At 42.3% G+C, this 15,352-nt stretch overlaps 1 protein-coding gene across 3 annotated transcripts in view; it reads right to left on the bottom strand.

The window, feature by feature from the left end:
* Positions 1-15,352, bottom strand: part of lrfn1 (leucine rich repeat and fibronectin type III domain containing 1) — a 145,499-nt gene that overhangs the window by 41,227 nt on the left and 88,920 nt on the right. The window contains exon 1 of one of the 3 annotated variants that reach the window (XM_052077486.1): positions 557-644. The exons of the other annotated variants lie outside the window; for them this stretch is intronic. The gene's annotated coding sequence lies outside the window, so the exon portion shown is untranslated. Of the gene's footprint in view, positions 1-556; positions 645-15,352 lie in introns of those variants that run through there. 3 annotated transcript variants of the gene reach the window in all.

Raw genomic sequence — 15,352 nt, 5'->3', positions numbered from 1 at the left:
CCCATCCAATTAATTGGCTGGTTGGGTATATCTGTCAATATTATCCATCCATCCATTTTCTATTCCGCTTTTCCTGATGAGGGTCAAGGACATGCTGGAACCTCTCCCGGCTGTCTTTGGTCAGTAGGCATGCATTTGGTTTTCTTTTCTAACAATTTCAGGTCAAATGAATGCTATAATCACATGCATACTTTTCCTGTCATGTAATTCATATGCAATCAATGAGCAAAACGGCTGGCTGAGTATGCATATCCACGTCTTTTGAAATAAATATGTGTTTGTGGATCATTTCAATCAACATCCTTCAGCACCCTGCATATATGATATTCATAACATTTTGTCCCATGCACACAAATGCATTTATCACCTCATGTATTATTGATTTACCTTGGTAAATATGGTCACGGCGCAGCTAAATCAAGACCTGTGTATTATTTTGGGGTTCTTGGAGACTCCTCGTGGTGCATTTGACGGCTGTAAACATACGCACACTGCGGACACGACTGCACTTGCTATCTATAATGGATATGGAGTCGTGCGGAGTGGAACAAGACACCTCTTGTGGGATGCTGGGACTCTTTGAGATGTTCACATTCGCTGGCTTCCGCAAATCTAAGATGCCTCTGCAAGGAATGACAAACAGAAAGCAATGTGGGGGAAAAAAAAAAAACATTTCCTCAAATTGCGGCCATGAATAGAAGCCGTGCCCCAAATAGGTACCGGGTGTGTCACCCAATTAAAATAATTCAACTCAAATAGACGCCTCCTTTTCCAGATAAGAACAAAGACTGAGGCGCTATTTTTTCCACACATGGACATTAAAGAATAAAAAGCTGATCTTATTTAAATCTCAGTTGCTAACCAAAACAGCAAGACAAAGCACACCCTCTCATGTGAACAAAGCGGACTAATAGATTCTACCACATGGTCTTGCCATTGAGTGTGCCCATGTTGATTTTTGGACAAAAGTGGCTAGTTCACATCTGGTATTGTGTTTGGTAACCCTGCAAGTTAACTATTTTGGTGGCACTCATCTCTTTATGTGCACTTCCACTGTCAACAACCAGGTGGCAGCACACAATTTTGCAAGGGTGTAAATTTCAAAGAACAAAAACTGGAAGTTTTCAACAAGTCAGTCGATTCCAATTTTTAATCGTAATTAAGCGCATGAATTCCAGAGTTAACAAGGTAATTTTGACAGCCATGTCATCCTCTACAATCCTGCTTTTTAAGCCCATAGAAAGCGATTTTTCATTTATAGTCATAAATGCTATAAGAACACGTTTAGGGAGTATTTAAATAGGGTATTTTGACATCATGGGGGTCTGGACTGTAACACTGCAATGAAGGGCATGATTACCGTGTATGTGTTCCCTTTACAGATCTTTGTTTTTGTTTTGATCTCCAGTTTCACTTGACATCCGTTGTACCAAAATGAAAACAACTCATTCCATCGGCAGATTCAGAGACGCACCGAATGCCACTAGTTGCTTTTCAGGGGATGTTCAACTCGTGATTAAAATAGTCACCCTTCCTTTCATAACTTTGCTGCTGTGAATTGGGAATTTCCCCATTGCGAGACTAATAAAGGGTTTCTTATAAATATCTTTCAATCAACAGCAAGAAATTCAGCAATAAGGTTATGACCGTTTTTCTTAGATCAATGTTTCTTTTGATATGAAGAGACGGTCCACTCAAAATGCCCAATGGAATTTGAGAAAAATAGCATCACATAATTTTTAAAAAATGAAAGCGAACACCTGCCTCTTATTTATTTGACTACACACAAGACTTGTCAGACGATCTGTCAACCTTTGGGTTCCCGAGCGGCACATTTGAATGTCATCAGCAGATGTCAACAAGGAAAATAACAAAAATAAAATAAAAATAAAATAAAAAAAATTTAAAAAAAGAAACATCAGCGAGTGTGACAAACGTATCGCCCGCCTGTTCGCCGCTCACCTCATTGATTGAAGTTAACGGGTGCACCACTTGAGGCTTAAACACTCCAGTTTGCAATTTGTGGCTAATGAAAGGTCAGCTTGCTCCAATTGACTTTCCGGAAGGAATGAGAAGAACAGTGGGAATAAAGCACACAGCTGAATCAGAGTCAAGTGTGTTAAGGTCAGGAGAAATGCCTTATATCTGAATACAGTGATCCCGCGCTACTTCGCGGTTCACTTATCGCGGTTTCAGTGCATCGCGGATTTTTCCAAAGTACTGTATTCAGAAAAAAAGGCTGAATGAATCGGAGGTTTTGTACATGCCTGTACTGTATATGCAGCGGGCACTCATTCAAGGTGCATGATTGGTTCAGACATAGACCAATGACTGCACCGAGTGAGCTGATTGGCTGCGCATCTTCTGAGCCCCGCCCAACACCTTGAGTCTCATCACGCTGGTGACTCTCTGGGGGCAGGTGTGGGCCTGTTCGAAAGCAGCAAGGACGTCTCTCTTTGGATAGCTGGCCAGGAGCTAGCTGTAGGCTAACGGTGGCTACACTGCCACAGAGTGTCAAATGAGGGCCCCCTTCTACGCCACCAGCACCAGTCTCCTCGCTTCTATCAGAAGGCAATGCTGATGAATGTTTAAGTAAATACATGTACCATTATAGTCTTTCTCTCAAATATGTAAAGTATAAATACTGTTTACATAAAGTATTTTAAACATGCTGGTACCCACAAACCCTTACACAAAAATTCCTAGGGGCACGAGGGCAGAGAAAGCTCAGCCGAGACTACGAATCGGCAACGATTTTGACAATCATCAGTGATGGCAAAAAAATCATGGCAGAGATTGAGGCCAACAGATTGAAAGATACACACACACACTTCACTTATTGGTAATTTAAACATGATAGCACACAAGGTAACTGAAAACACATTTGATAAGTCATCGGCGACATTTGTTTATTTGTCATCATTCCATTTAGGTCAGGGGTGGCCCAACCAGTCAGAGACGAAGAGCCAATTTTTTTACTGAGTTACTGCAAAGAGCCACATCATACCCTTCCTCGCATACACACACTCACACTTTTTTGGCCAAAGATTGACTTTTGAAGCGACCAACTTCTCACGAACGACTCGATTGCGCACGTGCAAGCACAACACGATCAACAGTCGGAACGGGCCGAAAATGAATGAAAGCTCAAGATACAAACCTTTTTTCCCCACGCATTTCCTCCTACAACCCCTTGCGGTCGACTTGGGACCAGTTCGCTGGCTCCCGGGGTCAATTCTGATCGACGTATTGGGCACCCCTGCCTTAAAATCAGAGGTAATTCACTGACTAGTTTAGCACTTAGCACCGTTGTTTGCACATTAGCGTTGATGCAGTCATCTGATTGGTTGCCCTCTATGTCAATCAAGTAATGGGATTGATGATAGGCTGACTAGCTTAGCGTTTCGCGCCATTGTTTGCGCATGAGCGGTGATGCAGTCATCTGATTGATTGCTCTCTATGTCAATCAAGTAACAGGATTGATGATCGTTCTGACGTAGTACGTTCCGTGAAGTTGGCGCCTTGTTTGAATGGCATCGCCGCTGCCGAGGCGTTTGACGCTTGTCGTGTGAGAGCCCGGGAGCCGCATTGAACCAGCCAAAGAACCGCATGCGGCTCACGAGCCGCGGGTTGGCCATCCCCGTATTAGGTGGTACTGGGGAATGTCCGGCCCGGGTGCCACATCCCGTCCACCCACTGTCTCTGACCGGCCCTCACAGTGACCATGAAATCAAAATAAAATGTAATATGAGGCGCTTTTGTGTTGAAAGTTATGGTTTTTATGTGCACAAGTGTGGATGCTAGGACAAACAAGGTAACAAGCAAGAGCTACAACTTCTGTCTGCAGTGTTGCCAACTTACCAATGTTTTCAATACACTGTATTTAGTGACTTTTCCAAGCCCTCCAGCTACTCCCCCCCCCCAAAAAAGACTTGCAAAAATGACAAGTGGTCCAAGCAAACAAGCCCCTTTGGAAAATGAATCGCCAGCCCTGGTCTGACCTAACTTGTCAGTTGCATTGTATTGAAGTCCCGTTGATTTCGAATGACAATAGACCCACCCCAAGTTCTTGGAGGTCTTGGACCAGTTGGTTTGATCTGCACCAGTGTTTCATTATTAAAAGGAAACACACCAAGGGAGAAAATTCACTAGAAATCGAATTTTTAAAACAACAACACAGAGCTCTGCCAAGGAGTGTGATTCCTGGCATAGAACTGTTGAAAACAAATATTGTTACTGGATGACTCTTGGGTGCCGCTCTGATGAAATTGCTATCAAAGTCAAATGATGTGAAGGGGATCTGCCATGCCTCAAAGGCATTTGTAAATCAACAAGTTCAAGGTTAACTTTAATGTGTGCTCAATGGAGCATCGATACTTCACCGTACCAACTTTGAGGCGGGGGTGAATAGACATTTAGTGAAAATAAGGATCAGTAAAAGAAGTGTGTCTTCATCTTAAAGCGGCTCAATAAATAATGACATTAATGGTATTTTTAAAAGATGATGTCAAACGGACTAATGAGCCTCCCAACCACACACCAGCCCAACCAACCAACCCAAGAAATCAACAAACAAGTAAATCGGCAACCACTCAAGGAAGTAAAGCAAACATTCCAACCAAGCAACCAACAAACTAAACACCAACCCGATCAACCAATTAAAGAAAAACCCAACCAGCTAACAAGCCAACAACCAACCGACAAAGTAACTACTAATTGAACCACCCAACCAACAAACTGATTGACCGACCAGCCAACAATTAACTACCAACCAACTAAAGGCTAAGCAACCAATGAAACAACTACCGGCAACCAGCAACCAATTAGGCCTTTTTGTATTCGATAGATGGAGGAAATGAAATGAAATGGGTCATCCATGTCAAAGTGGACCAACCGCCACTCAAAAGGACGCGTGGTCCTCAATCCGTTCTCTCGCTGGACTTGAGTGACTCTTAAAAAAAAAGAAACTGTCACATTACGAGTTGGCAGAACTACTTGTGACCTAAAAGATAAGCGAGAATATGCGTGTCCCATGTCACTTGGAAGCCTTTTAGAGAGCAGGCCGCACAAGAGGTTATTCTTGACTCAACCTTTATGGATATAACATGACTGAAAATCTTCATAGACACATTACGATAAATAAACCATAGTCGGTGGATTCACACTTGAACACACACACACACTTTGGATTTGTGGGAAATCATCGAGGCCACTATCCAAGTGAGAAAGTCACTTAAGGGCCTCATTGAGGCATTTATTTCGTCATTTATTTGAGTTGACATCATCTCACTTTCTTATCTACCCCGATGGCCTCTTGCACGCCTTTGGTGATTAAACTAACATTTAAGATGGAAAAAAAAATAGCCATGTAAAGTTCTGTCTACCATAAGCTTTGGCACTATAAATGTCAAGGTTATAGATGATACTCGTGGATACATTTGTTATAAATTACTTTTATGGCTACCGGGGACGTTTAGTTTTTGTTTCATTACTCTCAAGTTTGAAGTTACTTTGAAGTCAAGATGGCGCCCGAGTAGGCAGCCGTCAGCAAGTGCTCTCATGAGCCTTGCTTTTTTTGTTGTTCTTGTGTTTCTTTTGTCACTTTGTGTTTGTTGTTACGTCGTATGGACTTGATGTGGACCTTTTTCAGCATTTTTTTGGCCATGACATTCATCAAGGAGGAGACTCTGTGCTTGGTGGTTGCGCCTTTTCGGCAGCATGGGTATACCAGCACTGTTTTTGACTGGAGGAATGTCGGCGCCATTTGACTGTCGTTGCTAGACAGTCCCGGGGCGCTTGTGTCTTGCGCCTGTGATGGGCAGCATTTTTCACAGCCCCGCTTTGTTCAGCGGAGAGATCGGTGCTGTTGAACGGTCTGCGGCTGGATGGATGGAGGTCTTGAGGAGCCGACGATGAGAAGAAAGGAGCGTTGGCACGGAGTGCCGATGCGGATTTGGAGCTGGGAGTCGCGGCTTGGAGTTTGAAGCGGATTATGTGGGACAGGAGAAGTGAACTAATCTCTTTCCGTCAATGGACGCTACAGCTTCGCGTTTGCTTTCAAAACTTTGCTTGTAGCAGACGTGTGCACATTTTTCAGCATGATGTCTCTGATCCACTGGTGAAAGGACACTTTGATCCTCTCCTCTTTCATCTATAACTGCTTCAGACAACAAAGTGTATGCAGAAAAGTGGTGAAGATTGCACGACTGTCTCTGTCCTATGTGTTGTCTTGTGTTATTTTGACTTCAAAATGGCGCCGCGAGAGTGGCTGCCTTTCCAGCAGCTCCTATTTTTTTGTTGTTCTACTTCTTCCTTTCATAACTTTGCTGCTGTGAATCTGGAATTTCTCCATTGCGAGACTAATAAAGGTTTTCTTATCTTAAGACTATTTGTGTACTGGCGTAATATGTAGGTGCCTACATCCACATTAAGAATGTAAGGATGAGAGAGAGAGAGAGAGAGAGAGAGAGAGAGAGAGAGAGAGAGAGAGAGAGAGAGAGAGAGAGAGAGAGAGAGAGAGAGAGAGAGAGAGAGAGAGAGAGAGAGAGAGAGAGAGAGAGAGAGAGAGAGAGAGAGAGAGAGAGAGAGAGAGAGAGAGAGAGAGAGAGAGAGAGAGAGAGAGAGAGAGAGAGAGAGAGAGAGAGAGAGAGAGAGAGAGAGAGAGAGAGAGAGAGAGAGAGAGAGAGAGAGAGAGAGAGAGAGAGAGAGAGAGAGAGAGAGAGAGAGAGAGAGCGAGAGCGAGAGCGAGAGCGAGAGCGAGAGCGAGAGCGAGAGCGAGAGCGAGAGCGAGAGCGAGAGCGAGAGCGAGAGCGAGAGCGAGAGCGAGAGCGAGAGCGAGAGCGAGAGCGAGAGCGAGAGCGAGAGCGAGAGCGAGAGCGAGAGCGAGAGCGAGAGCGAGAGAGAGAGAGAGAGAGAGAGAGAGAGAGAGAGAGAGAGAGAGAGAGAGAGAGAGAGAGAGAGAGAGAGAGAGAGCGAGAGAGAGAGCGAGAGCGAGAGCGAGAGCGAGAGCGAGAGCGAGAGCGAGAGCGAGAGCGAGAGAGAGAGAGAGAGAGAGAGAGAGAGAGCGAGAGAGAGAGAGAGAGAGAGAGAGACACACATTACACCAAAAATATTGACACCCTGAACCGGTTGCAAGCCAATCGCAGGGCACACAGAGAGGAATAACCAACCATCCACGCTCACACTCACACCTAGGGACAATTTAGAGTGGTCACTCAGCCTGCCATGCGTGTTTTTGGAATGTGGGAGGAAACCGCAGTACCCGGAGAAAACCCACGCAGGCGTGGGGAGAACATGCAAACTCCATACAGGAAGGCTGGAGCTGGAATCGAACACGGTACCTCGGCACTGTGAGGTCCACGCGCAAACCACTCGTTCACTGGACCGCCTGGTCCGTAACTGTCACGTAGCAAGGTGGTGGTGGACCCCAAAAAGCAGGCAGGAGGGAGGAGCGGAGTGTATTTGAAGAATTGTATTTAAAACAAAGAAAACTAAATCCAAAACACACAAAGTCCAAAGTATCAAACAAAAAACATGACTAAATCTAAAACATAATGAACTAAACATGACAGAAAACAAGAGCAAACAGCAACACGCATGACAGTAGCAAGAGCAAACAATGACCCAACACTGAGTGTTTGGGCTGGGAGTCCTTTTAAAGGCCTGATTACCTATGACCAACAGGTGTGCAGCTGCCAGGGGAGCCCCACAGTGCCACCTGTTGGTCCATAAACCGAATCATGACAGTAACATGCCAGATGGATAAATATATAGCCGATATCAATATCTTTTCAGGACTGAATTAAAGCTTAAATTACTGATGAATTTTAAAGTTATCATCATCACATGTATTTACTTAATGGCATTGCTATTTATTTATATTTTTAAATTTGAGAGTTAGCATATTTATTATGGCATTTCTATTGCATTTATGGCATTATTATTACGTGAGATTTCTTTAACGGCCTTTTTGTTTTGTGACAAAAGTCGGACATCAACCCCTTTAGTCCAACTATGGCCAATTACATTTTCTTTTCACAAATCAAATGTATTGGTCTATCCTCCGTTCCTATTTTGCATTCTTAAATTCAAAGAGTTGAAAATGAAAGTCTGCCGGACACGCTAGAGGTCTGACAGTGTCGTAAAACGCCGCATCTTCCACACTCCACAGAAGCTGCGGATCACTGTGTTGCCTCAACATTGAAATTTAGATAAGGGAGAGTTGTTAGGTGAAATGCAAGCCTGTTTTGTTCAACATGGATATGAACCCACCATGTATTGAATTTAGGCCCAAGTGCAAGTCCTTCAAAAGACCACCCGCAAAGTCAGACATAAAATGGCTACCAGAGAGCAGATTCACAGAATGATGGAACATTCAGTGGACATCTATGTAAACAGGCATCGACGCTCGATTGAAACAACTCACATCACATTACATGTGCTCGGCTTCAAAAGAGCAGAAAAGAAAAACAAGTCAGCTGTCCTTCATGCGGTCCCATGCAGCAAATGCTGTCATCATCTATGACCGCTACACATTATTTCAATGCCTGCCGCCTTGGGAAGAAATCACGCTTCACCTTGTTATTTACATATACAGCAATCTTCTGCTGCAGCCTCCCCCTTCACGCTCATTTTAATATCCTACACATTTACGATGAAGGGTTCGGCGGCGTCTTACAGCGAGAGGAATACAGTCAGGTTTAGGCGTGAGAATGCTACTCAGAGGTCATTTTAAAAGGGGGGCACATCCGATGAGAATGCTGCCGAGACATACAGAAGCGAGCGCCTTTAAATGAGCAGCCATCAGGGACTATCTGAATAATTTATAGCTCCTTGTGTTTTGCTGCACAATGAAAGTGGGGAGGCAGGGGTTGTATCAAACAAAAGGGTACATGATGTTTGTCACACATCTGTGCTCATTGCATCTCGACTCCAATTTCCTGAATTCAGTTTCTCTCTCATTAATCAAAGATGTTGACATGCCTTGCGGAAGGTGTGCTGAATGGAGCATGTGTCTCGCTGGGCAATTCTGCGGATAAAATGTGTCCACATGGCCAAAATAAAATCATCTGGATCCAAATATATGACTTTAAATTGGATCTGGAGCCAAATGATTTTATTGCATGCATTACTTGAGAAAATCAAATTGAGTCAAATCAACAAAATTTTAAAAAACGTTTTTCGGTGCAGCTTCTAATGTGCTCGTCTGCAGTTGGGTTGTGCTTAAGATGTACCCCATTCTGGCTAATATTGGGTGAGAGCTGGTGTACAGTCTGGACTGGTCGCCAACCAATCCCAAGGCACATAATTAGAAGTGGGCAAGGATCGATACCATGTATCGGTATTGAGCTGATACCGACCATTTTAATAACCAATACTCATGGAGGCTGCCGATACCAGACCCCAATACATAAGGCAAAAAAATAATAAAACAAAATAAATATAAAATCATTTTGAGTAAGTCATTCTCAAGAGTAGATCATTTTGAGTAAGTCATTCTCAAGAGTAGTAGTGGGCGACGTATCGGTACTCTGTATCGGTGAATACTTGTATTGGTATCAGTCTATAACAAGTGACAAACATCAAACATCTGTCCAATACAATACAATACAATACAATACATTCTGATTTATATAGCGCTTTCACAACAGCGGCAGCTGTAACAAAGCGCTTTACAAAACAGTTAACATAAAGTAAAATAATAAACACAACACACAACATAAAACACAAACAGTCGTGCAGTCCTAACCACTTTTCCGTCACACGCTTTGTTGTTTGAAGCGGTTTGAGATGAAAGAGGAGAGAATCAAAGTGTCCTTTAACCAGTGTTAAACAACACTAATTATTTCACTTATAATTAATTAATTCACTTCTTCATGTTTATTCTGCAGAACCATTTTTTTGCTCACAAACCCACCTATTTCACAAATTCTGAACTGCCCTAAAATATCACGAGTCCCATTTAAAAGGAAAGATGTACATTAGTGTTATTTAAGTTTTAACTATTAATATAGGCAATTCTAAAATCTTTTTAAAACCATTTTTTTCCCGTAGATATTGTGTCGATCAGGGGTCACCACCGGCGGCAATCGAGGGCCCCTATCAAGCATGTTTTTGATGTCTCCCTCCTCCAACCAACCTAATTCACGTGATCAGGATCGTTACCAGGCTTCTGCCACACAGGACGGCCCAAAGCCAGATTCGAAACATTGAACAGACAAACTGTAAGGCAGATAACTATAAACATTGACAATAGCTCTCATCGATTCAATGTATGCATCTATAATCAATTAAAGAATGCTTACAGACAAGTGTGAAGAGAGCAAAGCGTGTGAATAAAAAGATCGTTGACGCGACAACACCTAACAAGCTGAACTGGGAAAAAAAAAAGGTGACGGATGTTCCGATCCGGCATGTGATGAATGTTAACGTCGGCGTACTAACACCATTGTCCCCAACAGGTACGTTAGCACACATGAAACTGTTTCCTGCACGTCACCTCCCGCAGAGTGTGGGTTGCCTGGAGTTATTCGAGATTCTGGTTGTCACGGTAACCCTGTGACATACTTTCGGTGCCATATTTCTCACGTGCACATTATGTCCTTCCGATCCATGCGATTAACGCGGTGCCTCTGCCGTCTGTGCGACTTATATAGCTTTTAGCTTTATGCCATTTGTTTTTTGTTTTTTTTTGTGTTTGTTGTCAATTCACCAATTTTGTTGTGCGGAATGAATGTGGACTGAATTTGCTGGAGTATAATGGAAAAAAAATAGGTTACTAATTGCTACCATGTCTCAACGGTTTTCTAAAAATATATTCTTTGCATTTTGAATATTAGATGATATCACATTGAGATGTTTACTGGAATTTGATTCATTGTTCAACCAGAAGGTGAAAAAAATGTGATCAAAGTGATTGGCTGGCTGACGAGTGAGGATGTACAACCTGCCTCTCACTTACAGTTAGCTGGAATAGGCTACAGATCTCTGGCAACAAGGAGTTTAGCTATTAAAAAAAAAAGAAAGAAATGGTTGGACCGATTTTAAAGTTCTCTTTGTTCCTTAAATTGGCCTCTCATGGCAGAATCACACACAACAAAATACACATTTGTTCCAAACACTCAAACAAAGGTCAGTTTAAAAGTATAATGGTTATTAATCCAACATCAATAGATACGCGTACTGTAAAAAAGTGTCACATTTTGCTGCAGGCTTTGAATAGTAAATGGCAGCATAGAGGGATTCAAAAAGGAAAAAAAAAAAAGCCACTGGCCCAAACTGTGTGGCTTTTCTCCGAGTACTCCAACTTGTACTCCAACTTCCTCCCAATGTTACACAAAGACGCACAATCAGGGGTGGAGGACTGTGCCCACTTTAACAATTGTGACCGCTGTGATTTTTTTCTTCTTTCTTTTGCTTTCATTTGCAATGAGGTACCTGCAATTTTGTCCATGTAAATTCTGGAACAAAATGGACCACGCATTTTCCAGTTTGCGTTGTTTTCTTTTTCATGTAAATCAGTGGTAAAAGGGCTCTGTAAATGAGTCATTATTTAGTTCAAAGAGCCTCATGCCAGAAAAACAATTTGTGATTGTTTTTGTATTGTGTTCGAAACACCAGATAAATGCAACCAATGACCCATGTAACAATGTTTGTGCTCACACTGACCTTTCCTGACAGTATACAGCTGTCAGTTATTGGGCTGAATATTTCTGTCCAGAGAAGCAGTTTTATTAAAAACAAACGTATTGATCAACAACTTCACTCTGTCTCGCTTGACGTCTTTTGAGCGAATAACATATTCATTTCCCATTTTTGTTCGCTGAAACGCTGTGTGTTGTTAACATTAAAAAACAGACATGCAAAGAGTTAATCGATTGATACCGAGGCATCTTATAATACTACCGCCTTGATAGTGTTATTTTTAAAACAAGCAAAACTTCACAGCAGTCTAAAAAAGATCCGAGGGCATTATGACCCGTTTGAAGTTTGTGTTGCGGAGCAGTTAGGAATTGTATTGCGGTGCCAGGTGCCTTGTGTTCCTGTGACAGCTGGTTCTCAACTCCTCATATCTCAAAGATACCTATTTTCCGCCCCCGACCCTCTCGCTGGACTGACATTGCCGTCATATTGTGCGGGGACTTGCTGCGGGTGCAAACCTGTAGCTTGACACCTTGTGAGTGAATAAATGCAATACAGCATCAAATATTTACTGACGCATGGACTGCTGTGCTCAGAATCTTTCATGAGTGATGGATTGCTGACTTCCGATGTGATGTGTGTTTCGTGTCAAATCGGGTATGTGAAATCGTTCAACTGAGATTTTGGGCTGGTAACAAAATAAGCGTGGTTAAAGTACATCCCCCCTCTAAATAATATAAATAGCATTCTTTTGGAAGATGTCACCACACCAACTGTACAACACATTGCTCTGCAATAAAATTAGCGATTGGATGCGGCACAATTCCAGCAGCTTGTTAATGCTGTTGCCCCGTACTATGTAAAGTTTGAAAACTATCACATCTATTTTCATGCCCAGCACAAGCATAGCGTGTCAAGCTATCCAAGACCCTGTGGAGGCGTGTTAAAACCGATTTTTGTAAAGGTACTGTACTTTAAAAATAAGGGCGATCTGCGCCGTTGTGGGCAAGAACGTAGCCGCCAGCTAAATTGACTTATTTTCTTCAAATGTGGTGCGTAAGATGTGCACTTATAGCATCGCAGAAACTGATCGGCTCGTGGTTCGAGAGATTACAAAAACTGTCATTTAAGCATTGAATTATCTTCCACTTTTCAAAGTCAAACAATATCGGAGTGAAAACGTAAATCAGGTACGTTGACTCGAGGTTCAACTGTTGTATTCAATCGCCGTGCAACATACTCAATCTCACGTCATAGTAATCAGATTAATTCGTGCCCCAGTGGGCAATACGAATCTACATTTGAGTCTATGCTCATCATTCAGGGAGTCGTACGTGGATTTGTCGCAGGCAAAGTGGATTCGCGTAGCTAGCAAGTTTACTTTGTCCATTTGCACACAAATGTTGAGCACTCTGCATTTTCTTTTGCGACTGCGCTGATGAAGATGAATCATCCGGATGTACACGTTGCGCATGAGATGTACTCGTTCCTCTGACACTGTGTGTTTTGCAGCAGCGACGAATGGTTCAACCCCCAATCTCCCACTTCAATTATATCATCCTGAGAAATGCGTCCAGTGTGAACAAAAAGCCAAAAAAAAGAGGGTCGTAAAATTTGTTTTGATGTGTGTGATGGTGGAAAGAACAGCTCTGCAATTTCCAAAGACATTTGGCTGTCACATTGTTTGTTCAAAGACTATTTCACACAATAGCGAAATCAGACTGATCAACGCTTTCCGAAAAACACTAATCAATTTGTTCTAAATAATAGCTCGAGTCTTTTGCGTTCCTAGTGTGGCTTTCAGAAAGCGGATGAGCGCTTTGACAGATGAGTTCACAACTCTGATTCTGTAAAAAGAAAGGATGAACACAGACAAAAAAAAAAGAAAAAAACGTTTGATGTTGGCGCTGGGTGAAATGAAACTTCCTGTTTTTCTTTCCAAAGAAACTGAGAAAAGAGCTCTTAATCCATATCGGTAGACCTTATTTTGTTCCCCCCCCCCCCCCCCATATTTACACAGGTGCAAAACTCACAATGGTCACTAAAAGGACTAAAAACTGAGTCTTAAATCATGAATTAAAATTAATTTGGACTGGCCTGGACAACAAAAAAAAACAAATCGTACCCTGCACTTAATATTTTGTTGCACAGCCTTTTGAGGAACTCACGGCAATCCAACAATTTGTCCAACACTCAATCGGGAGTGAAATTCCTTCAAATAACCGATATTCACATGCAAATGCTGTGTGAATACATATAGACAGGTAATACAGAGACAATTAAAGGCATATATTCTTCCTAATCGGAGAAAAAATTGTGATAAAGCTGATTTGTGAGTGCATACTCCATGCATGCACGGCACCACGCTACCCCTAATGAGGCCAAAGTGTGCACAGCAGGAACAGCCAGTTTAAAATTTTATTTCTTGTTTTTTGTATTGCGATTAATTTTGGTATCTTATTTTGTTTTGTTACTAAATCATTGTGTGGTTGTTCTTTTAAATTATACTTAAAGTTGAGCTTTCAAGGATTCAAGGAATTTTTATTTCCAGGCACGAAATACGATACCCGAGGACCAAGGTTAGTCCAGGAGGTCGCAAAACTTCGGAAAATTAGATCACAAAATAAGATGTGGATGTGGAAGGGTGTGGATGTGGTAGATTGACAATGCAAAAGAAAATAAAAAGACAGAGTCACAAAAGAATTAATTGTCCAAGATTTTAACGTGTTTAACGTGCGGTGAGGTTATTGTATGCTATTTTTGAAGGGTTGAGTTTTGGTAGTTAAATTAAAAAATCAATCATCAATCAAATCAATCATAACTAAGCCTCGTCAACATTTCAAGGTGTAGGACACCAAGCAGCACATTTTTGACCAGAATGCTTTGTTGTATCGTGTAACTTCAACAGGACTGAAAGCTATCTGCTGTACAATCACAGTAACATAACGTTGTCTTAACCAGACGAGGATGCCAGTAACCAACGGAATCCAACGATGGCTAAAGACCAGCTTCGATTTTTTTAATTTTTTTTGCAGTCGCTGTGTTTTAAATTAGAGAAAGAAATGAATAAGTCTGCCTTGCGATTGGCTGGCAACCAGTTCAGGGTGTCCGCCGCCTACTGCCCGAAGACAGCTGGGAGAGGCTCCAGCACCCCCGCCACCCTTGTGACGATAAAGTGGATGGATGGAAATGAAAAGGTCTTCACGCTTGGAAAAAATAAAAATAAATTTAAAAAAAGGTTTCAATCTCATTTCCTTCTCTCCATGCTCCAAAATCTCCTTCCAAAAAACAGGGTGGAAGTTAATTCAACAGTCTCTGCGCTTGTGCCAAACTGCGCAATGAGTTGGAACGACGAGAATTTTTTTTTTTCTTCCAAAAGACATTCGACCCTAATTGAAAAACGCTCTGTTGATTTCACTAAGACAATATGTATATGCAGGTGAAAACAACGGCAAGCGCAATGCTTTCTTTATTGCTCGTACTGCGGATCATTAACTTTCTATTTTGAAAAGTTTGTCAGATGAGCTGATGCAGTCCATTTATACTTCTCGCCCACTCCCCGCCCGCGACGAGCAATGCTGCAGGCAGACACTCCCACTACACGTAAAAGCCTCCTGGAGGCCTGTCAACGCAGCCATCAATTCCTCCTCACGGTCTCTCGCCATGTAAACAACAGCACTCCGAAAACAATCCGCTTGGATATCCGCTCCAT

This window comes from Hippocampus zosterae, chromosome 10 (assembly GCF_025434085.1).
Source record: "Hippocampus zosterae strain Florida chromosome 10, ASM2543408v3, whole genome shotgun sequence".
Taxonomy (NCBI): domain Eukaryota; kingdom Metazoa; phylum Chordata; class Actinopteri; order Syngnathiformes; family Syngnathidae; genus Hippocampus; species Hippocampus zosterae.
This window is presented reverse-complemented; position numbering and strand designations above follow the sequence as displayed.